This window comes from Schistocerca serialis, chromosome 2 (genome assembly GCF_023864345.2).
Source record: "Schistocerca serialis cubense isolate TAMUIC-IGC-003099 chromosome 2, iqSchSeri2.2, whole genome shotgun sequence".
NCBI lineage: Eukaryota > Metazoa > Arthropoda > Insecta > Orthoptera > Acrididae > Schistocerca > Schistocerca serialis.
The window spans coordinates 573,656,057-573,679,501 of NC_064639.1; positions in this window are offsets into that span (position 1 = coordinate 573,656,057).

Here is a 23,445-nt window from a genome sequence, read left to right on the forward strand (position 1 = left end):
TATAAATAAAGAGGAAATACAGCATCAGTCTGCGTGTGTGCATATATATAAACAAATTTACGTTTATGTTGCTCTTAGTGGGGACATTGTTGTGACAGTGTGACATGTGGAAGTTTGAGTTGGTCTGGAAGGCGTGTACCAATAGACGAAGTGGTTAAGGTGACTGCTCGTAATATGTGGGACATCAGGGTTCGAATCTCGGTCCGACACAGATTGTTATGTTGCTAGTAGATAGTATCTGTACGTAAAATAGCTGATGCCACGATATTAGATTTCAGCGAATTTATTCCTAATTCATTTCGGACAGCTGTCAGTTGTCCTTAATGTCTGCCGATCCGGACATGTAAGTAATCAAGTAACTAAGCACTTTTGTGTAACTATTTTCGATGAGCAGACAAAACGAAATTTTGTAAAAGGAGAAAATACTTGCTAAGAGCACTGCCTGTGAAAGGCTAGGCTCTGTCTGGCACTCCATTTCAATCTAGTAGGAACTTCATTTCGCTTTTGGCAGTTGTCTAACATCGTCCCCTTATCAAACAACAACACATCAGAAATTATGTTACGGTTACAACATGTTATGATCCACGTTGCAGTGTAGTGGTAAAACATGTGACAGCATCTCTAATAAGCTTTTAATGATTTCCAATATGAACATCAAATCAGTCATAATTGTGCCCCTACTTGAGGACTGCAGGAGCCTGGCCGAGCTGCATGCTTTTTTACTCGGCTGTATCGTGTGTGTGAGTGTGTGTGTGTGTGTGTGTGTGTGTGTGTGTGTGATGTCCCCCATTTCCGTGCAATTAAAACGTCGTTACATAATGTATGTGTAGACAAGAAGTAAGGCAAAGCAACAGTTTTTTAAAACGTTTGTACTTTAACAAAAATGTACACTTCTAAATTTCCATTTCAGTGGCTGCTTTTTTAGAGAAAAATGTACGCTTGACCTTTGTACCCAAGTCTAAATTGCCCATATTATTTTGTCAAAAAGCACGTTTTAGACCCACTTAAAACAATATGAAAGTCATACGTACATTGTAGTGAAGTTCAATGTCAGTGTAACTTCTTACAGTATCAGCATTACCCACTAAATTTGTCCCTCAGTAGGTGTTTCGGTGCGTAGAGTAGCATCATGCATACAAAAAACACATGTAAGTAGCTTGTCATTGCTTGTGTATCCACTCCAGAGCCCTGTCCTGATCCTGAGGCACCTACTAGGTAGCACACACACACACACACACACACACACACACACACACACACACACACAAGTGGGTTTCAAGTACAGTCAAACTTAGAAGGTAGGACTGGAAGATTGCATGGCAAGACCAAGAAGAGATTGTAAACTATGATTCGTCTGTGACTCTTCAAGCTTTCCCGGCGGATACGTTGTAAATAGTCTCCACAGGTTTGCCGCCGGATCACGCTGTACAAATTCCACACTACATATCCTGCATACAGCAAATTAAAAAGTGATCCGACGGGTAGCATCCAGAGAAAGATTTTGGACCTCATTAGGAAGAACTCGATTCCAGCTCAAGTCGCTAAGGGTTTGCGTCCTGCAGTTCAAAAAAATGGTTCAAATGGCTCTGAGCACTATGGGACTTAACATCTTAGGTCATCTGTCCCCTAGAACTTAGAACTACTTAAACCTAACTAACCTAAGGACATCACACACATCCCTGCCCGAGGCAGGATTCGAACCTACGACCGTAGCAGTCCCGGGCTGCAGCGCCTAGAACCGTACAGCCACCGCGGCCGGCTGGCTGCAGTTCCTCCTAGACTCTACAGCCTACCCAAGATCTATAAGAATGGGGTGCCTCTCCGTCCCATTGTAAGTAAAACAGGAGCACCTACTTATTTTGTTGCAAAATGTCTGAGATCACTATTGGAACCTCTCGTGGACAAGTGCGACCATCGTATTCGAAACTCTGAAGATTTCATAGGTCGCCTGAAAACGCTTAGATTGCAATCGTCGGATATCTTAGTAAGTTTCGATGCTGTGTCTTTATTTACAAAGGTGCTCTTGCAGGACTCTTTGGAGCTCATCACCAACAAGTCTGAGGAGGACATAGTAGCATTATTTTAACACGTGCTTACTTCAACATACTTCGTACTTCAGGAACTATATTTTGAACAAGTGGACGGTGTCGCCTTGGGAAGCCCTCTGTCTCCTGTGGTGGACAATTATTTTATGGAGGACTTTGAAGAGAAAGCACTACAGTCAGCCACTGTCAAACCCCCTTGTTTTCTGCCGTATTTGGACGATACATTTGTGGTGTGCCCATATGGACTTGATACTCTCAGCATATGAAATCGCTCCATCCGAATACAAACTTGACAACTGAATTGGAAAAAGATGGTACTTCATCTTTCCTTGATGTTTTGGTACGAAGGAAAGCAGATGGAACCTTGGGACACAGCGTCTACCGCAAGTCAAAGCATGTGGATCTATGTCTACAGGCCACAAGCTGCCATCAACCTGCACAATGTGGTAGTGCATTACATACGTTAGTTCATAGAGCACATGATGTATCTGATCCTGAGAGCCTGTCGAGTGAAATACAACATTTGAAGACAATGTTCCGACTAAACGGTTTTTCTGGGAGACAGGTACGTAATGCATTCACGCCCAGCCGAGTTCAATCTATGGAGCAGAATGAAGATACGAAGTCACCCACCACTTTGGCCTTTTTGCCATATTTTGGTGCCATGTCGTCAAGAATCTGAAGAGTCCTCGGAAAATATGGCATTAAGTGTGTTTTTCAACCAACTCAAAAACTGAGAAACCTATAGGGTTCGGTTAAGGATGATCTTGGCCTGAGGAAATGTGGTGTGTACAAGATTCCTTGTCAGTGTGGGGCAGCATGTCGCACAGTACAATAACGCTGCAATGAACAACAGCGTCATACACACGTTCGTCAACCGGAGAAGTCGGCAATTGCGGATCATTGTCTGAACACAGGACACCACTTGATTTATTGAAAGACGGAAGTTTTGTCCCCGGCATCATCTTCCTGGGACTGCGTCATCAAGGAAGCAGTAAATATCCGTAGAGCCGATAATCTCATCACCAGGGGTGTGGGATTTCAACTGAGCACAGCCTGCAACCCTACATTGGCTGCTATTAAATCACAACGCGAAAATCTACATTTTTCGATAACAGACCCGTCAAAAGATTGGTCTGGTACGGTCCAACTGAGTACAGCCTGGAACCCTACATTAGCTGCTATTAAATCACAACGCGAAAATCTACATTTTTCGATAATAGACCCGTCACAAGATTGGTCTGGTACGGTCTTTGGTGAGAAACGTCTGGCCGCACTGTTAGTAAACGCAGCGTACAGCGCACGCGCAGAAGAGCCGCTCTGCGATTTTTAGCAAAGGGCGTTTGACTATGGCACCATCTATCTGCAAATCATTTGTGAATGCGCGATTTCCGCGCCTGCACATTCTTAGCGCGCGTAATCTAAAAACGGGCCGTCGACGTGCGGATAGCGTCAGTCGTACCTAGCCACCAGCAAGGTTGAACCACCGGAAAATGTCGGACAGTTGCTCCGAGGAAATATTGTGGAATTTGCAAAACATATCCAGCGGAAAACTCGTGAACACTGTTTATGATCCGTCTGCCTACAGTTTCAAAGATTTGCCTGTAAAAGATATGTAAATTTTCAATGCAGACTCTGACAAAACCAACACCAGTAATACACACAAATGTCGTATTAAAGCAGGAGAAACATATTTTTCACAGTACGGAAAAGTGCTTTCCTCAATACAGTTTGATGTAGGTATTACCAAATTCTGACCAGTTGTAACAACTGACATTATTTCGAAGGTCATAAGAAAAAGTGTAAATATATCGCACAGACTTAAACAACTCCCTATGAAGGAAATCAGTCCTTTAAGTGCAGTTAATGTAGAATGCATACGCAAAAGGAAGCTGGAAATGGAAGAAGTCGAGGCCACAAGTTTGAAACTGGACAACATGCAGAAAGGCGATTATCATTACGGAACAATATACACTACTGGCCATTAAACTTGCTACACCAAGAGGAAATGCAGATGATACACGTGTATTTATTGGACAAACATATTATACTAGAACTGACATGTGATTACACTTTCACGCAATTTGGGTGCATAGATCCTGAGAAATCAGTACCCAGGACAACCACCTCTGGCCGTACTAACGGCATTGATACGCCTGGGCATTGAATCAAACAGAGTTTGGATGGTGTGTACAGGTACAGCTGCCCATGCAGCTTCAACACGATACCACAGTTCATCAAGAGTAGTGCCTGGCGTATTGTGACGAGCCAGTTGCTCCGCCACCATCGACCAGTCGTTGTCAATTGGTGAGAGATCCGGAGCATGTGCTGGCCAGGGCAGCAGTCGAACATTTTCTGTATCCAGAAAGGCCCGTACAGTACCTGCAACATGCCGTCGTGCATTATCCTGCTGAAATGTAAGGTTTCGCAGGGATCGAATGAAGGGTAGAGCCACGGGTCGTAACACATCTGAAGTGTAACGTCCACTATTCAAAGTGCCGATAATGCGAACAAGAGGTGACCGAGACGTGTAACCAATAGCCCCCCATACCATCACGCCGGGTGATACGCAGGTATGGCGATGACGAATACACGCTTCCAATGTGCGTTCACCGCGATGTCGCCAAACGCGGATGCGACCATCATGATGCTGTAAACAGAACCTGGATTCATCCGAAATAATGACATTTTGCCATTCGTGCACCCAGGTTCGTCGTTGAGTACACCATCGCAGGCGCTCCTGTTGTGACGCAGCGTCAAGGGTAACCGCAGCCATGGTCTCCGAGGTGATAGTCTATGCTGCTGCAAACGTCGTCGAACTGTTCGTGCAAATGGTTGTTGTCTTGCAAAAGTCCCCATCTGTTGGCTCAGGGATCGAGACGTGGCTGCACGATCCGTTACAGCCATGCGGATAAGATGCCTGTCATCTCGACTGCTAGTGATACGAGGACGTTGGGATCCAGCACAGCGTTCCGCATTACTCTCCTGAACCCACCGATTCCATATTCTGCTAACAGACATTGGATCTCGACCAGCGCGAGCAGCAATGTCGCGATACGATAAACCGCAATCGCGATAGGCTACAATCCGACCTTTATCAAAGTCGGAAGCGTGATGGTACGCATTTCTCCTCCTTACACGTGGCATAACATCAACGTTTCACCAGGCAACGCCGGTCAACTGCTGTTTGTGTATGAGAAATCGGCTGGAAACTTTCCTCGTGTCAGCACGTTGTAGGTGTCGCCACCGGCGCCACCCTTGTGTGAATGCTCTGTAAAGCTAATCATTTGCATATCACAGCATCTTCTTCCTGTCGGTTAAATTTTGCGTCTATAGTACGCCATCTTCGTGGTGTAGCAATTTTAAGGCCTGTAGTGTAAAGTGCTATTGTAAAAATAATTAGCTATTGTAGATGTGCAAGCAAGGCTTACAATACACTTTAAACAAAGTGTTTGGAAAAATCTGGATATAAGTGGAAAACATAAAGAACTAGAATTTACTGTAAATAACAGTGCTAAGTGGTCATATGTCAAACTACTGGCTAAAATTATGGAGTTGAGAAGGTTTATGTCAAAGGGCATACGGAAAATCTATTTATAAAGCTCCATTCCCAGTTGGATTGGCTTAAAATGCATTGTACCTAAATGTTACGGACTGTACGTTGCTTACTTAGCCACTGAACAATAGTATGCAGAGTCTACAACTGATGAAACAACACGATTTAACAGTAATTCATTTGCAAACACAGTAAACTTTATGTTTTATATGGAAATTACACAAGAATGAAGCAGAGGAATTGCAAGCGTATCGCCTGGTAGACATGGAATGATGTAACAGTATCATACTGGAACATATATTGTGTTCGAACATTATGAATTACCTGGAAGAAAAAAGTCTATTGACACACAGTCAACATACGTTAAGAAAACATCGTTCTTGTGAAACACAACTAACTCGCTATTCACATGAAGTGCTGAGTGCTATTGACAAGGGATTTCACATCGATTCCGTATTTCTGGATTTCCGGAAGACTTTTGACACTGTACCACACAAGGGGTTCGTAGTGAAATTGCGTGCTTGTGGAATATCGTCTCAATTATGTGACTGGATTTGTGATTTCCCGTCAGAGAGGTCACAGTTCGTAGTAATTGAAAGTAATCGAGTAAAACAGAAGTGATTTCTGGCGTTCCCCAAGGTGGTGTTCAAGACCCTTTGCTATTCCTTATCTATATAAACGATTTGGGAGACACTCTGAGCAGCCGTCTTCGGTTGTCTACAGATGATGCTGTCGTTTATCGACTTGTAAAGTCATCATAATATCAAAACAAACTGCAAAACGATTTAGAAAAGATATCTGAATGGTGCGAAAAATGGCAGTTGATCCTAAATAACGAAAAGTGTGAGGTCATCCACATAAGTGCCAAAAGGTGTCCGTTAAACTTCGGATACACGATAAATCAGGACAATCTAAAAGCCGTAAATTCAGCTAAATACATAGGTATTACAATTACGAACAACATAAATTGGAAGGAACACATAGAAAATGTTGTGGGGAAGGCTAACTAAAGACTGCGTTTTGTTGGCAGGACACTTAAAATATGTAACAGACCCACTAAGGAGACTGCCTACACTACGCTTGTCCGTCCTCTTTTAGAATACTGCTGCGCGGTGTGGGATCCTTACCAGATAGGACTGACGGAGTATATCGAAAAAGTTCAAAGAAAGGCAGCACGTTCTGTATTATCGTGAATAATGGGAGAGAGTGTCACAGAAGTAATACGGGATTTGGGCTGGACATCATTAAAATAAAGGCGTTTTTCGTTGCGACGGAATCTTCTCACGAAATTCCAATCACCAACTTTCTCCTCCGAATGCGAAAATATTTTGTTGAAACCGACCGACTAGGGAGAAACGATCACCACGATAAAATAAGGGAAATCAGAGCTCGTACGGAAAGATATAGGTGCTCGTTCTTTCCGCGCGCTATACGAGATTGGAATAATAGAGAACTGTGAAGGTGGTTCGATGAACCCTCTGCCAGGCACTTAAATTTTATTTGCAGAGTATGCATGTAGATGTAGATCAAATAAGAGGCAAAATTGTAATTCCCAAATACTCTCAGCTAAAAGAACTGCATGAAGGAACAGAGCCTATTGTTGAAGCCGTAAAGCAAATAGTTTACGGGAAAAAATTAGGTATCTATTAGAATTCAAATGGCTCTGAGCACTATGGGACTTAACATCTATGGTCATCAGTCCCCTAGAACTTAGAACTACTTAAACCGAACTAACCTGAGGACATCACACAACACTCAGTCATCACGAGGCAGAGAAAATCCCTGACCCCGCCGGGAATCGAACCCGGGAACCCGGGCGCGGGAAGCGAGATAGCTACCGCACGACCACGAGCTGCGGACTAGAATTCAACAACCAGATGTCTACATCTACAACTACATCTACATACATACTCCGCAATCCACCATACGGTGCGTGGCGGAGGGTACCTCGTACCACAACTAGCATCTTCTCTCCCTGTTCCACTCCCAAACAGAACGAGGGAAAAATGACTGCCTATATGCCTCTGTACGAGCCCTAATCTCTCTTATCTTATCATTGTGGTCTTTCCGCGAAATGTAAGTTGGCGGTAGTAAAATAGTACTGCAGTCAGCCTCAAATGCAGGGTCTCTAAATTTCCTCAGTAGTGATTCACGAAAAGAACGTCTCCTTTCCTTCAGAGATTCCCACCCGAGTTCCTGAAGCATTTCCGTAACACTCGCGTGATGATCAAACCTACCAGTAACAAATCTAGCAGCCCGCCTCTGATTTGCTTCTATGTCCTCTCTCAATCCGACCTGAAAGGGATCCCAAACGATCTAGCAGTACTCAAGAATAGGTCGTATTAGTGTTTTATAAGCGGTCTCCTTTGCAGATAAACCACATCTTCCCAAAATTCTACCAATGAACCGAAGAAGACTATCCGCCTTCCCCACAACTGCCATTACATGCTTGTCCCACTTCATATCGCTCTGCAATGTTATGCCCAAATATTTAATCGACGTGACTGTGTCAAGCGCTACACTACTAATGGAGTATTCAAACATTACGGGATTCTTTTTCCTATTCATCTCCATTAATTTACATTTATCTATATTTAGAGTTAGCTGCCATTCTTTACACCAATCACAAATCCTGTCCAAGTCATCTTGTATCCTCCTACAGTCACTCAACGACGACGCCTTCCCATACACCATAAATTTATATTATAACTTAAAAATGAAGACCTGGCGGTGTGGTCGAGCGGTTCAGGGCGCTTCAGTCTGGAAACGCGCGAAGGCTACGGTCACAGGTTCGAATCCTGCCTCGGGCATGGATATGTGTGATGTCCTTAGGTTAGTTAGGTTTAAGTAGTTGTAAGTTCTAGGGGACTGATGACCTCAGATGTTACGTCCCATAGTGCTCAGAGCCATTTTTTTAAAAAAATGAGGTTGGATTTTATCAAAACTACAGCAAACTACAGCCAAGGAAAGGGCTGTTTTCTGTATGTAAATATATGTCCAAACATTAATAGTACCTCTTCTCAAAATATGAAAAACAAAGGAAGTAGAAGAAATGTATTTCATAATATGGAAGCTGAATAAGTGATCATATCTTCTTTGGTGTAAGGACATTGTCTCTAAAGTTAGTCGGCGTTTTATTGGGACACACTGCATATTCTTTACGTAAGTATTTGCAATATTTATTGGAAATATTGTGAGTAACTTTATAAAATCTACACTTACCTTTCTTTGTTAGGTACAAATATGTTATTTGAGTGGTTGAAATGGCTCTGAGCACTATGGGTCTTAACTTCTGAGGTCATCAGTCCCCTATAACTTAGAACTACTGAAACCTAACTAACCTAAGGACATCACACACATCCTTGCCCGAGGCAGGATTCGAACCTGCGACCGTAGCGGTCGCGCGGTTCCAGACTGTAGCGCCTAGAACCGCTCGGCCACACCGGCCGGCACAAATATGTTATTATCTTAGAGATAAAATTACCGATACCCACAGGTATTAGAGTGATTTGATTTGTTCCTTTGTAAATAGTTTCTTCCAACAACAAATGGCGGACTGTCAGCAGGTGCGCTACAAGTTCAAACAACGCAACTGGGCTTGCCACTGTCGGTCACGTAATAACAAAGCCACAGAAAATTACTGAGTACTTGTATCACGAGGTTAACAGGAAAGGAAATTGGTATGCCACCGTGGATGAAGAAACGAGAGAGTGTCTCAGTGACTCCGCCAGCGTTATCACTAATACAAGTGAGGAAAACCGGCTACATGTGCAGGTGAAACCCCCCCCCCCCCCCCCCAAACGTTTTCAGAGCGTTCACCCACTACAGTGCAGAGTTATCTAATTTTGCCAGGCATGGAACTCACTTGTGTTAAAATTTCATTACAGTGTTTTGATTAATGTTAAAATTACTGGCGGATACCGCGAGGCCGTGTAGCGAGTGGGCAGCCTTTATTAACGCACGAGGCTTACGCCAGCTCGCGTATCCCGCCGCATTCCTGGTCGCCGGAATAACAATAACGCCGAGGTGGCGTACGTATTAAGGGAATGCGGCCGGCGGACCGCGCCGCGGCAGAGACTGTGGGGCCGCCGCTATCAGATGGGACGCACAAAGCCAGCCAGCCAGCCCGGCTCCCGGCGCGCTCGTAAATCCTTAATGCGAGCGCTTCTTGGCTCCGCGCAGCAAACTTCCCTATCGGGGCCAGAGGGAGGCGACCAAAGAAATACGAAGCTGTGTTAGGCGGCGGGGATGGAGCTGCTCCAGGCGGATAAAAATGCGATTGCCAAGGCGGCAGACACCTGACAGTCACTGACGGCATCAGGCAGTGCTAGCTGTCAGCGCGCTTCAAAGCACTGAGTGAAGGAATGTACACTCACTTCTGTAGGATGATGGTAGGTATACAGACTTTTAGTGTTATCAGATATTTTTATTAGGCGGTTACGGATAGGCAATAAGTCTATACCAGGGTGAATCACCTAGAACTTGCACCGCTAATATTGCGGAAATGGAAAATGCTATTGATGTGCGATTTTCACAGATGGGTCGGTAATCCGGGTCTCGTATTGTTGGGCAATCAACAGATTGTAATAATACTTATAAAGTGTATTTTTGTGCAAACATACACTTTTTAAACAAAACAATACCTATTAACATTACCAAACCACGAGTAGGATAAGCTGCAGGATTCCAATGCAAGTAGTTTACGAGGTGTCGTATTTTGAAAAGTTCCCACACCGACGCTTGTACAACACCTGTGCTGCAGCACATTAATGAACAACACAAGTGCGTACACTAGTTATATGGATTCTGACTAATAACGTGACAACGTACCATCATAGGCTGTGTTCAAAATGATCACCGGCAGCGGCAATATACACTTCCAGTCCGGTATGGAACGACTGCTGCACACGTACTAGCATTTCAGCAGAGATGACAGAGCAGGCTTCAGTAAAACGTCGTTGCATGTCATCGGGTGTAGTTCGTATGTCCTCGTAGACGGCATCTTTTAGCTTTCCCCACAGGCGTCAAATCTGGCGAATGAACCGGCCACGGTACAGGTTCCCTTCATCAATTCCTATGATTTGGGAACAATTCGTGAAATTCGTGAATATCGCTGTAGTACTTCGTGCCCTATGGACTTGACAGACATCGTGTTGGTACCACAGGCTCCTTCTAGAGATGAGATCTTTTTAGATTCAGATTAGTCTACAAAGGACCGTCTTCCCGCAGCCGTGGAAGATGGTCTGATAGGAGGCCGTGATTCTTGTGCGCATTCTATGAAACACGACCCTATTAGTAGATAGTTCGCTATCCCATACCACACGTTCACATTCCATCTCACGAAACCACCGGGAATTGCATTTGTCGGTTTATCTGGCCGTGTTTGGTAAATGTGGCTTCATCAGTGAACAAAATAAATAGTATATGTGGAGTATCCTGTCTTAACCCCCACGTACAGAAATTAACACGATTGTCACAATCTTTTCCATGCAGCTCTTGATGGATGTGATAGGGATGGAGAATCCATAGGACACTTACCTGGCTCATGCCGCTTCCACGTGCGATTGCGCGGAAGCCAACGTGCTAATTATCTTCCCCTTCTTCGGTCGTCACTTGTTTCCTTCTGTTACGTTGTCTTTATCACACACAACCACTTTCACGTAATTAGTTGAAGAGGTTGATAAATAACTGCCTCCTTGGTTGTCATGTACTGGAATATCTTGCCGCATACAACACACAAGAACGAACTGCATTCCTACACACTCCATACATCATGCGCATCTCGCCGTTTCATTGGCAAATCCCATCGTCCACACACGGCTGCTGTTTGGACTGTCTGACTAGCAAGTCGCAATGCAGTCAAGGAACACACATGTGCTCTGTAAGCAAATATAGCTGGCCGAAGTGGCCAAGCGGTTCTAGGCGCTACAGTCTGAAACCGCGAGGCCGCTACGGTCGCAGATTCGAATCCTGCCTTGGGCATGGATGTGTGTCTTGTCCTTAGGTTAGTTAGGTTTAAGTAGTTGTAAGTTCTAGGGGACTGATGACCTCAGAAGTTAAGTCCCATAGTGCTCAGAGCCATTTTTTTAAGCAAACATAAAAACATCGTACCTAGCAAATACGCAGGTTGAATGGCGCAAACAAGTGTCGGTATGGAAACTTTTCAAAATACGATACCATGTAAGAGACTCACACTAAAATCCTGCAACAAATAATACTGATATTCTAATTTATCTTACTTTTAATTTGTTAGTGTGAGTAGGCATTACTCGGCTTAAAAAGAGTATATTCACCTAAAGGTAAACTTTCTAAATATTATTACATTCTGTAATTGGCTAAGAATACGAGCCCCAGACTATCAATCCATTCTGTGAAAACAGAACGTCAATAGCATTTCCCATTCCGCATAATTTGAGGCGCAAATTTTAGGTGATTCGCGCTGTATAAAGAGAAATCGTTGTCTCCGAAAACCTAGAAATTTTCTTGGCTATGTATATTATCTTCAGATTTTCACACGGTACTCCAAAAAAAACATTCCGACGGACATATTATGCCATGTATGTTTTAAACAACAACGTACAGGTGTTTTGATCGACCCGACTACAGGAAAAATGATCCTGTGCTGTGCTATGAAAGTGTGTGGTTTAATTTTCTTTTTTTCTGTCGTTTTATAACTGGAACAGGCCCTTTATTTTGCCTATGTGTAATATTTCTCTGTGTATGTAATGTTACACAAAAGATTTAAACGAAACGCTGTGTAGTTTTCTTTTCTTCTTCGCATTAAGTTTTAACGGGAAACCTGTACATTAGGAGACTGGTATTTATAGCTTACAGGCTCTTGATGAGTATACTACTACACAATGTGAATCGTCCGAAACTGTGAAATTGCAGATTAAAACAAAGTTTTATTGTTGTTGTTGTTGTTGTTGTGGTCTTCAGTCCTGAGACTCGTTTGATGCAGCTCTCCATGCTACTTTATCCTGTGCAAGTTTCTTCATCTCCCAGTACTTACTGCAACCTACGTCCTTCTGAATCTGCTTAGTGTATTCATCTCTTGGTCTCCCTCTATGATTTTTACCTTCCACACCGCCCTCCAATGCTAACTTTGTGATCCCTTGATGCCTCAGAACATGTCCTACCAACCGGTCCCTTCTTCTTGTCAAGTTGTGCCACAAACTCCTCTTCTTCCCAATTCTATTCAATACCACCTCGTTAGTTATGTGATCTACCCATCTAGTCTTCAGCATTCTTCTGTGGCGCCACATTTCGAAAGCTTCTATTCTCTTCTTGTCCAAACTATTTATCGTCCATGTTTCACTTCCATACATGGCTACACTCCATACAAATACTTTCAGAAACGACTTCCTGACACTTAAATCTATACTCGATGTTAACAAATTTCTCTTCTTCAGAAACGCTTTCCTTGCCATTGCCAGTCTACATTTTATATCCTCTCTACTTCGACCATCATCAGTTATTTTGCTCCCCAAATAGCAAAACTCCTTTGCTACTTTAAGTGTTTCATTTCCTAATCTAATTCCCTCAGCATCACCAGATTCAATTCGACTACATTCCATTATCCTCGTTTTGCTTTTGCTGATGTTCATCTTATATCCTCAAGACACTGTCCATTCAATTCAACTGCTCTTCCAAGTCCTTTGCTGTCTCTGACAGAATTACAATGCCATCGGCGAACCTCAAAGTTTTTATTTCTTCTCCATGTATTTTAATACCTACTCCTTATTTTTCTTTTGTTTCCTTTACTGCTTGCTCAATATACAGATTGAATAACATCGGGAAGAGACTACAACCCTGTCTCACTCTCTTCCCAACTGCTGCTTCCCTTTCATGTCCCTCGACTCTTATAACTGCGATCTGGTTTCTGTACAAATTGTAAATAGCCTTTCGCTCGCTCTACTTTACCCCTGCCACCCTTAGAATTTGAAAGAGATCATACCAGTCAACATTGTCAAAAGCTTTCTCTAAGTCTACAAATGCTAGAAACGTAGGTTTCCCTTTCCTTAATTTTTCTTCTAAGATAAGTCGTAAGGTCAGTATTGCCTCACGTGTTCCAGTATTTCTACGGAGTCCAAACTGATCTTCCCCGAGGTTGGCTTCAACTAGTTTTTCCATTCGTCTGTAAAGAATTCGCGTTAGTATTTTGCAGCTGTGGCTTATTAAACTGATGTTCGGTAATTGTCACATCTGTTAACACCTGCTTTCCTTGGGATTGGAATTATTATATTCTTCTTGAAGTCTGAGGGTATTTCGCCTGTCTCATACATCTTGTTCACCAGATGGTAGAGTTTTGTCAGGACTGGCTCTCCCAAGGCCGTCAGTAGTTCTAATGGAATGTTGTCCACTACCGGGGCCTTGTTTCGACTCAGGTCTTTCAGTGTTCTGTCAAACTCTTCACGCAGTATCGTATCTCCCATAACCTCTTCATCTACATCCTCCTCCATTTCCACAAAATTGTCCTCAAGTACGTCGCCCTTTTATAGATCCTCTATATACTCCTTCCACCTTTCTGCTTTCCCTTCTTTGCTTACAACTGTGTTTCCATCTGAGCTCTTGATATTCATACAAGTGGTTCTCTTTTCTCCAAAGGTTTCTTTAATTTTCCTGTAGGCAGTATCTATCTTACCCCTAGTGAGATAAGCCTCTACATCCTTACATTAGTCCTCTAGCCATCCCTGCTTAGCCATTTTGCACTTCCTGTCGATCTCATTTTTGAGACGTTTATATTCCTTTTTGCCTGCTTCATTTACTGCATTTTTATATTTTCTCCTTTCATCAATTAAATTCAGTATTTCTTCTGTTACCCAAAGATTTCTACTAGCCCTCGTCTCTTTACCTACTTGATCCTCTGCTGCCTTCACTACATCATCCCTCAGAGCTATCCATTCTTCTTCTACTGTATTTCTTTCCCCCATTTGTGACAATTGTTCCCTTATGCTCTCCCTGAAACTCTGTACAACCTCTGGTTTAATCAGTTTGTCCACATCCCATCTCCTAAAATTCCCACCTTTTTGCAGTTTCTTCAGTAGTAATCTGCCCCTGGAAATGTCTTACAATTTAATACCTGGTTCCTAAATCTCTGTCTTACCATTATATAATCTGTCTGATACCTTCTACTATTTCCAGGATTCTTCCATGTGTACAACCTTCTTTTATGATTCTTGAACCAAGTGTTAGGTATGATTAAGTTATGCTCTGTGCAAAATTCTACCAGACAGCTTCCTCTTTCATTCCTTTCCCCCAATCCATATTCACCTACTATGTTTCCATCTCTCCCTTTTCCTACTGTAGAATTCCAGTCACCCATGACTACTGAATGTTCGTCTCCCTTTACTATCTGAATAATTTCTTTTATCTCATCATACATTTCATCAATTTCTTCATCATCTGCAGAGCTAGTTGGGATATAAACTTGTACTATTGTAGTAGGTATGGGCTTCGTGTCTATCTTGGCCACAATAATGCGTCACTATACTGATTGTAGTAGCTTACCCGCACTCCTATTTTGTTATTCATTATTAAACCTACTCCTGCTTGACCCCTATTTGATTTTGTGTTTATAACCCTGTATTCACCTGACCAAAAGTCTTGTTCCTCCTGCCACCGAACTTCACTAATTCCCACTATATCTAACTTTAACCTATCCATTTCACTTTTTAACGTTTCTAACCTACCTGCCCGATTAAGGGATCTGACATTCCACCCTCCGATCCGCAGAACGCCAGTTTTCTTTCTCCTGATAAAGACGTCCTCTTGAGTAGTCCCCGCCCGGAGATCCGAATGGGGGACTATTTTATCTCCGGAATATTTTACCCAAGAGGACGCCATCATCATTTAACCACACAGTAAAGCTGCATGCCCTCGGGAAAAATTACGGCTGTAGTTTCCCCTTGCTTTCAGCCGTTCGCAGTACCAGCACAGCAAGGCCGTTTTGGTTATGGTTGCAAGGCCAGATCAGTCAATCATCCAGACTGTTGCCCCTGCAACTACTGAAAAGGCTTTTGCCCCTCTTCAGGAACCACACGTTTGTCTGGCCTCTCAACAGACACCCCTCCGTTGTGGTTGCACCTACGGTACGGCCATCTGTATCGCTGAGGCACGCAAGCCTCCCCACCAACGGCAAGGTCCATGGTTCATGGGGGGAAAGTTTTATTATCAACCAAAAAATGTAATTATTGTTGTTGTTCTGGTGAAAGTGTTACTATCTAAAATTGTAGTCAATATCAGCCTAGTGAAAGTCGTATGGAAATGTGTAATGGTCAATCTCTGACAATGTTATCGTTACCGATACTATTTTCCTAAAAAATTACAAGGCAATCTAGTGAAACTTTATTATCGTTATCATGAAATCTAGTACGTAGCAGTACAACTTGTGTTATGAGAATCCTTATTCCGATATGTCAGCATTCAAACATTTTCTGGAACTTTCTATTAATGGACATGTCAGTAATCGGATAGAGAACAGAAGCAGAAATTAATTACTCTTGCCATAAATCATGAGAAATCAATTCTCTTGACTGCAATTTTTTAAAAACATTCTCTAACGTCTCCTAGCTATTATCCTGCAGTACTCCTACACGCAAATACTCGTATATTGCATCCAGAAACGTGCTAAAATAATTCAAAAGAAACACTGCAATCCATGCAGAGTGCAATGCACGGTCACAAATACTGATTAAGCTTTTCCTTTGTTTTAATCTTATAGAAATTAAATGATCAGGAGGCGTTTGGTCAATAAGCCTTACGCAGTGTAAAAAATGAACGGAATCAATAAAAACTTTTTATTTACTATATTCCGAAAATTGAAGATTCATACATTGATAAAACGTTACTCAGACCCTTCTTTTCCGTGGACAGTTAGAGAAACTTTAATTATTCCACAATGTCTATAATCAATAACCATGTATCTGGTCGCAACAAAGATATGAATATTACTTTCAATGTATGCATACACAAATATGACAAAATCCCTTCAGTGCGCAAGCGAGCAACAACTACGTGAAGCAAAAAGGCAAATTATCAAATATCCTCGATTAATACCAAAGTGTCTTCCGGCGCTGCTAGCACGGTCAGGGCAGGTTGCGACATCTCCTAATGTCACTTCTCTCCATGCAACTCTGTGAGTCCGACTAAGACGAAAATCTGTTCGCTCGCTAACGCTCGCGATAATAATATTTCAGACTCAGAGTTTGTGTATGCACGCAACAGCAGAATCAGCGAACGCAATAATGGCAAGAGCGAATTATTTAATTCCAAGACGAGTGTTTGTTTGCGATTCGTACAGTGTGTACAGAGCCCGCTCGTACTGTTAGTAGATTGTTTGAACAGAAGTTTCCAGGTGTTCGAGTTCCGAGTCGTGATGCAGTTCACAAATTGGTGAATAAATTTCGTGAAATGCGAAGTATTCAAGACAAGAATCTAAACGACAACGTACAGTGCTCACAGAAGCTCGTCTCGATGACATTGCATACCGCCTGGAGAATTCCGCGAGAAAGTCTCTTAGACGTCTTTCGCAGCAAACACAAATGCCGTGCACCTCTGTACAAAAAGGTGCTAAACTGCTTGGCCTAAGGCCCCATAAGGTATCACTAGTACGAGAACTTTGACCTGGTGAGCCTGCGCGCAGGGTTAAGTTTTGTGAAAAGGTTTTGAAACAAGTGCATGGAGGTGAAATGGATCCTTACCTCATTCTGTTTTCACACGAGACTTGTTTCCATTTACATGGGTATATTAATTGCCAAAACTGTCGACATTGCAGCGCAGATAGACCTGTTGTGCTTCTTGAGGAACCTCTTCATGATCAGAAAAGAGAGGTGTGGTTCACAGTTAGTTGTGACAGAATAAAAGGCCCAACGTTTTTGGTGAGACAGCTACAAGTGAAAGATATGTGTAAAATATTCTGCGACTGTTTTTTAATGAACTGAGTGAAAGAGAATGAAGCTTCGCATATTTTCAACAGGATTCAGCAAGAGCGGATACGGCCAGTGTTTCTTTGTAAGCGATTAACGATGTGTTCGATGGAAGAGTCGTAAGTACGAGGGTCACTCCAAAAGAAATGCACACTATTTTTGTAAAAATACTGTTTTCATTCCGCATGTGTGAAAGTGTGTAGATACGTTCTTCCCGCTTGTTTTCAAACTTAGTTCAACCTGTTCCCGTGAGGGGCGCCGTCACAGCATGTCTTCAAGATGGCTGCTACACTTGACGTTCGTCAGAAGCAACGTGCTGTCATAGAATTCCTGTGCCGTGAAAACGAGACAGTGGGAAACATCTCCAAGAGGTTGAAAAAGGTGTATGGAGATGCTGCTGTCGATCGCAGTACAGTTAGTGGGTGGGCAAGCAGGTTACGTGATGAAAGCGGGCACGGCAATGTTGAGGATTGTCCTCGCAGCAGCAGGCCTCGTACTGCACTCACTCCAGACAATGTGCAGAGAGTTAACGAATTGGTGACTGCTGACAGACGCATCACAGTGAACGAATTGTCGCGCTACGGTGGGATAGGGAAAGGAAGTGTTTACAGAATACTGAAAGTGTTGGCGTTAAAAAAGATTTGTGCCAGGTGGGTTCCCAAGATGTTGAGAATGGGGCACAAAGAAACAAGAAAAACGGTATGCAGCGAACTTTTGGAACAGTACGAGATTGGTGGAGATGAATTTCAAGGAAGAATTGTGACCGGTGATGGCACATGGCTCCATTATTTTTCACCAGAGACGAAGAGGCAATCAATGGAGTGGCATTATGCAAATTCACCCAAGAAAAAAAATTCAAAACCACACCTTCTGCTGGAAAAGTTATGGCTACGGTGTTTTTCGATTCCGAAGGACTCTTGCTTGTGGACATCATGCCAAGTGGAACCACCAAAAATTCTGATGCATATGTGACGACACTGAAGAAACTTCAAGCTCGACTAAGTCGTGTTCGACCACATCGGCAAAAGCAGGATGTTTTGCTGTTGCACGACAATGTACGGCCACATGTCAGTCAAAAAACTGTGGAAGCGATCACAAAACTCGGATGGACAACACTGAAACACCCACCTTACGTTTCTGACCTGGCTCCATGTGACTATCATCTCTTTGGGAAACTGAAAGACTCTCTTCGTGGAACAAGGTTTGAAGATGATGACTCCCTTGTGCATGCTGCCAAACAGTGGCCCAAACAGGTTGGTCCAGAATTTTACCGTGCGGGTATACAGGCGCTGGTTCCAAGATGGCGTAAGGCAGTTGAGAGGGATGGAAATTATGCGGAGAAATGAAAATATTGTTCCTGAAGGATGTATCTACACACTGTAAAACTTTCAAACATATAGAATAAAAGATGGATTTAAAAAAAAAGTGTGCATTTCTTTTGGAGTGACCCTCGTAACAATATCTGGCCCGCTAGATGTCCTGATTTAACTCTGTGCGATTTTTATTTGTGAGGGCGCTGAAGGACAAAGTGTACACAACAAATCCTCACACGAGAGAGGAACTCAAGGATAATATCAGTGAATTAATTACTTCAATATCTCAGAGAGAATTACATCGTGTGATTAATAATTTCTTGAGTGGATGTCAGAAATGAGTGGAAAATAATGGCAGGCAGTTCCACATCTCCTTGCCTGATATGGGTGAGTACAAAATTTTTTTGCTTATATTTTAAATGAAGTCATGTCGTACCGCAGCAATAGACATGTGACACGGCTTCTGATCGCCGGGCAGTGGAGAGCTCGCTATCCGGCATCTACTGCGCCACCAGATAAGTGAAACACCCTGTATGTTTGAAAAGCTAGTATACTGGCGGTATTTTAAAAGTCTTGCCCCATAGCACAAATAGGGTAAACCACATCTGCACCGACGAATTTGCGGAGGTGGCAGTACGGATCAAAGCAAAACGAAAAGTCGAGTAAACATGATCTCTAAATGAATACCTTCAGAGCTAAGAACACTTCTTTATCTTTGATACTATGAAATAAATTTCTTCTACTGTAAGCTATTTGCTTGCCATATCCTGAGAGGTGGTAATACAGACCCAAAAAAGGAAAAGAAACAGTAAAAGTTGTTTCTAAAGTGTATGAGCACCATGTCATCTTCGTTAGCGTGAAACACATCTCTTCTACTGAACAAGTACTCGTAGCTTTTACCGTACCTAACTTGGGGTGATTTGGAAGTACTGGGGTGAAATGAAACACGGTGTCCATTTCAACAAATAATCTTTGCTTTGGAGTGATACTTTCGTGTAACTAATGGAAACCGCCCTCTATAGTCACCACAGATATTGTTCTTTTGTATGTCCATCCTTTTAGCAGGAAGTTTATTATCGTGACAAATAAAAACACCTACAGCCTTCCTTATGATTTTATTTTATTTTGTCGCTACCAGTTTCAACGCTTCAGTGCGTCATCTTCAGGCCCGTATGCATAAAACATTAAAGATAGCATTATCAGCTTATCAATCAAGTTACATAGAAACAAATTAAAACAGAATGAGAAACAATGGCAAGACTCTACAAATGAATTTACACCGAACTTTTGACAGAAAGAACAGATACATCCATTCTCACTTATCTAAAACATACCATCGCGAATTTCTACTCAATGCATTGTACAATTATACTATTTATTAAACCATCTGTCGTTGAAAGACCTAAGTGTGTACTAGTTACAATGCATTTATTCGTAACTATATATTTAATATTTCAATTATTTCTTCGTGATCACTTATGTTTAACACACAAGAGTACTTTTTGAGCGGTGTGCTACACAGTAAGCTTTTCTGGTTATATATATATATATATATATATATATATATATATATATATATATATATATATTGTTGAGTCATCCTTCATGTGGGCTACTTAGTATCCCTGTGTGGGCAGTACACTATATATGCATTCGCATATGAATGTTTGCATCATGAACGGTTTCCTTGTGGGCGTCTTTCATACGTTCTATGGATGTGGATCCCACATTCGGTTTATGCCACGTCTTGGACGTTCATTTTGTAGATATGACGTAGTGTATGCCACTCATCTGTGTAGAACTAAGCATTTCATAATATGACACGACACATAGGTCATGTTACTTTTGTTTACTTGTTTGTGAGGTATTGTTTCCTCCCATTCATCACCTTTTACAGTTATTTTGTCTTACAGTAAGTTATTTCAGGGTTGTGCAGATAATGTGTGTCCGACTGTCCAATAAAATCATAAACAGTATTTAAAGAAGTTGTAATAGATAGTATAATTGTACAATGTACTAAGTGGAAATTTTTGATGGTATATTTTCGATATGTAACAAAGGAAGTATTTGTTCTTTCTGTCAAATGTTCTGTGTAAATTCATTTGTAGAGTCTTGCCATTGCTTCTCATTCTGTTTTAATCTGTTTCTATGTAACTTGATCGATAAGTTGATAATGCTGTCTTTAATGTTTTATGCATACAGGCCTGAAGATGACGCACTGAAGCGTTGAAAGTGGTAGCGACAAAATAAAATAAAATCATAAGGACGGCTGTAGGTGTTCCTACTTGTCACGGCAGATATTATTTGTTCCAATGATATGAAAACTGTATGTGTCAAAGAGGTATGTGATTTTTTAGAAAATAATGTATTTAAGTGTAAACTTTATCTTTTTTTTTCTAAAACTGTGGAAACACTGTTGCACATCTACTCTCGTAATAGTAATACAGTTCCCTGATATTGGAATGTGGAGGACAACAATCAGTGATGATGTATGGAACGTTAGGTTAGTTTTGGTTGTGTTATTCGTTAGTTGCAGGCATAAATGCAGAAAATCATATTTTTCAGGCTGAAATGGAACATGCCACGGGTAAACAAAAAGAAGATTGGGCCAGCTGGCTATCAAAAATACAGCGAGAAAAGTCTGTGGAGAGTTGTTAGTGATGTAAAGGCACGTAAATTATCACTCAGGAATGCATCCAAAAATATGGAATGCCACCTAGTACACTTTCAAGGGAATTAAATAATAAAAATCTTTTCAAAATAGGTAGACAAACTGTTTTGAGTTTAAAAGAAGACATTAATCATTGGATTATTTAAATGTGCAGAATGGGGACAGCCAGTAACGACAAGTGAGGTAAGGGATTATTGTAAAGAGCTACTTAGACAGAAGGGGAAGAGTGGAAAAAAGGTTTGAAGACGGTAGGACTGGATATGAGTGGGTGAAAAATCTGCCCTCACGCCGCATTAAACTGACTGTATGTTTGAGTGACAATGTACAGAGAGCTAGAGCTCAAGTGAACAGAGATGTCATAGCAAGCAATTTCAAAAATTTTGAGGATACTGTGAGAGGTGTTCCGCCTAGCCACTTAGTCTACTATCATGAGACCAACTTTCTGACGATACTGGTGCTATCAGAGTGTTGGTAAAGAGGGGATGTAAACATCCTCGTAGAATCACAGACTCATCCAAAACAAGTAGATCTGTAATGATAGCTGCTGCAGGTTATGGACATCTTCTGCCACCTTATGTAGTTTATAAGGCCACTCATCTCTATCCAACCTCGAGTGAAGGTGGAACGAATGGTTCAGCCTACAACAGAAACTAAAGTGGATGGTTTGACCTCAATACTTTTGAAGATTTGTTTCAGACAATAGCTTTGACGTATCTTAGAAGGCTTGAGGGTGTCAAATTTCTGATAGGAGACAATCTCTCAAGCCACTTTTCCTTGTTTGTAGTCTCTCAATGTGAGGAGACCAATGAAAAGTTTGTGTTGCTCCCCCCAAATGCAACACACAACTGCCAGCCTCTAGACGTCGCATTCCTTTGCCCAATGACGCTAGCTTGGCGAAAAGCCTTGATTGATTGGAAGAAAGGCAATAGGGGTGTTCTTCCAAAAGGCGACATCCCTAAGACACTGAAGGCGACATTTCACTGCAGGAGAGAGAAAAATCAAGCCAATGCCATTGTAGGATTTCATGTTTCTGGTAACGTACCTTCCAATCGAGAAAAAGTTTTATCTCTCTTACCTGTTAGTAGTTTGGAAAATTAAACAGGTGACCCAACACAGGTATGGTCTGACGCCTTTGCGGAACACCTGAGAGATGTTTGTTATGGGTCTGTTAATTCCCAACCCAAAAAACCTCGTGGTAGAAAACTGGAAGTTCTCCATGGGAAAAGTGTCATGTCACAGACAGAAATTTCGGAAGATATTGGAGTGGACAGGAAGGAAAAGAAATCTGATGATACCAAAGTCTTGGAGCAAAAACTTCTAATATCTGAGACAAAAACTGAAGAGGAATCTGGACCTGGATCTTCCGAGACACCCCAAATGACAATGGCCGAAAACGATTTTATCTTGACTAAGTTTCCTGTTACAGAGGCTAACTGTTCAAAATTATTTGTAGGAAGGATTAAGGCTATAGAACTGCATGACGAAGAAAAGGAAGAAAATTACTGAGAAACAAAAATACTTCTTTTTTCTGATGTTGTAGCCACATGTGTCGTACCAAAAGCACAAATTGTGATGAAGGTGAGAGGAACTGATTTCTGAGGAGGAAAAATGGTATCTAAAATTCTTGAAGGCATTGACACCATACAATGTAAAGCGCTGTCTTAAGTAATGAATGATATGGTTTGTTTTTTGTAACATCATTGTGTTAGGAAAACATTTTAAAGATCAGAGATTTAATGGTTAATAAACCTGTTTCGTAATATAAAAAATATGAATTGGCATTAATTAAAATAAAATTGAGGTAGTATAAATGCATTTTTCTTAGTAAAATGCTTGTTAGATGTGTTTCACATGTTCCAGTTCATCTCGGTACATGTTTCAAAAGCAACTACTGTTAAAAATAGCCCTGGGGTGATTTGGAACACAATTCAGA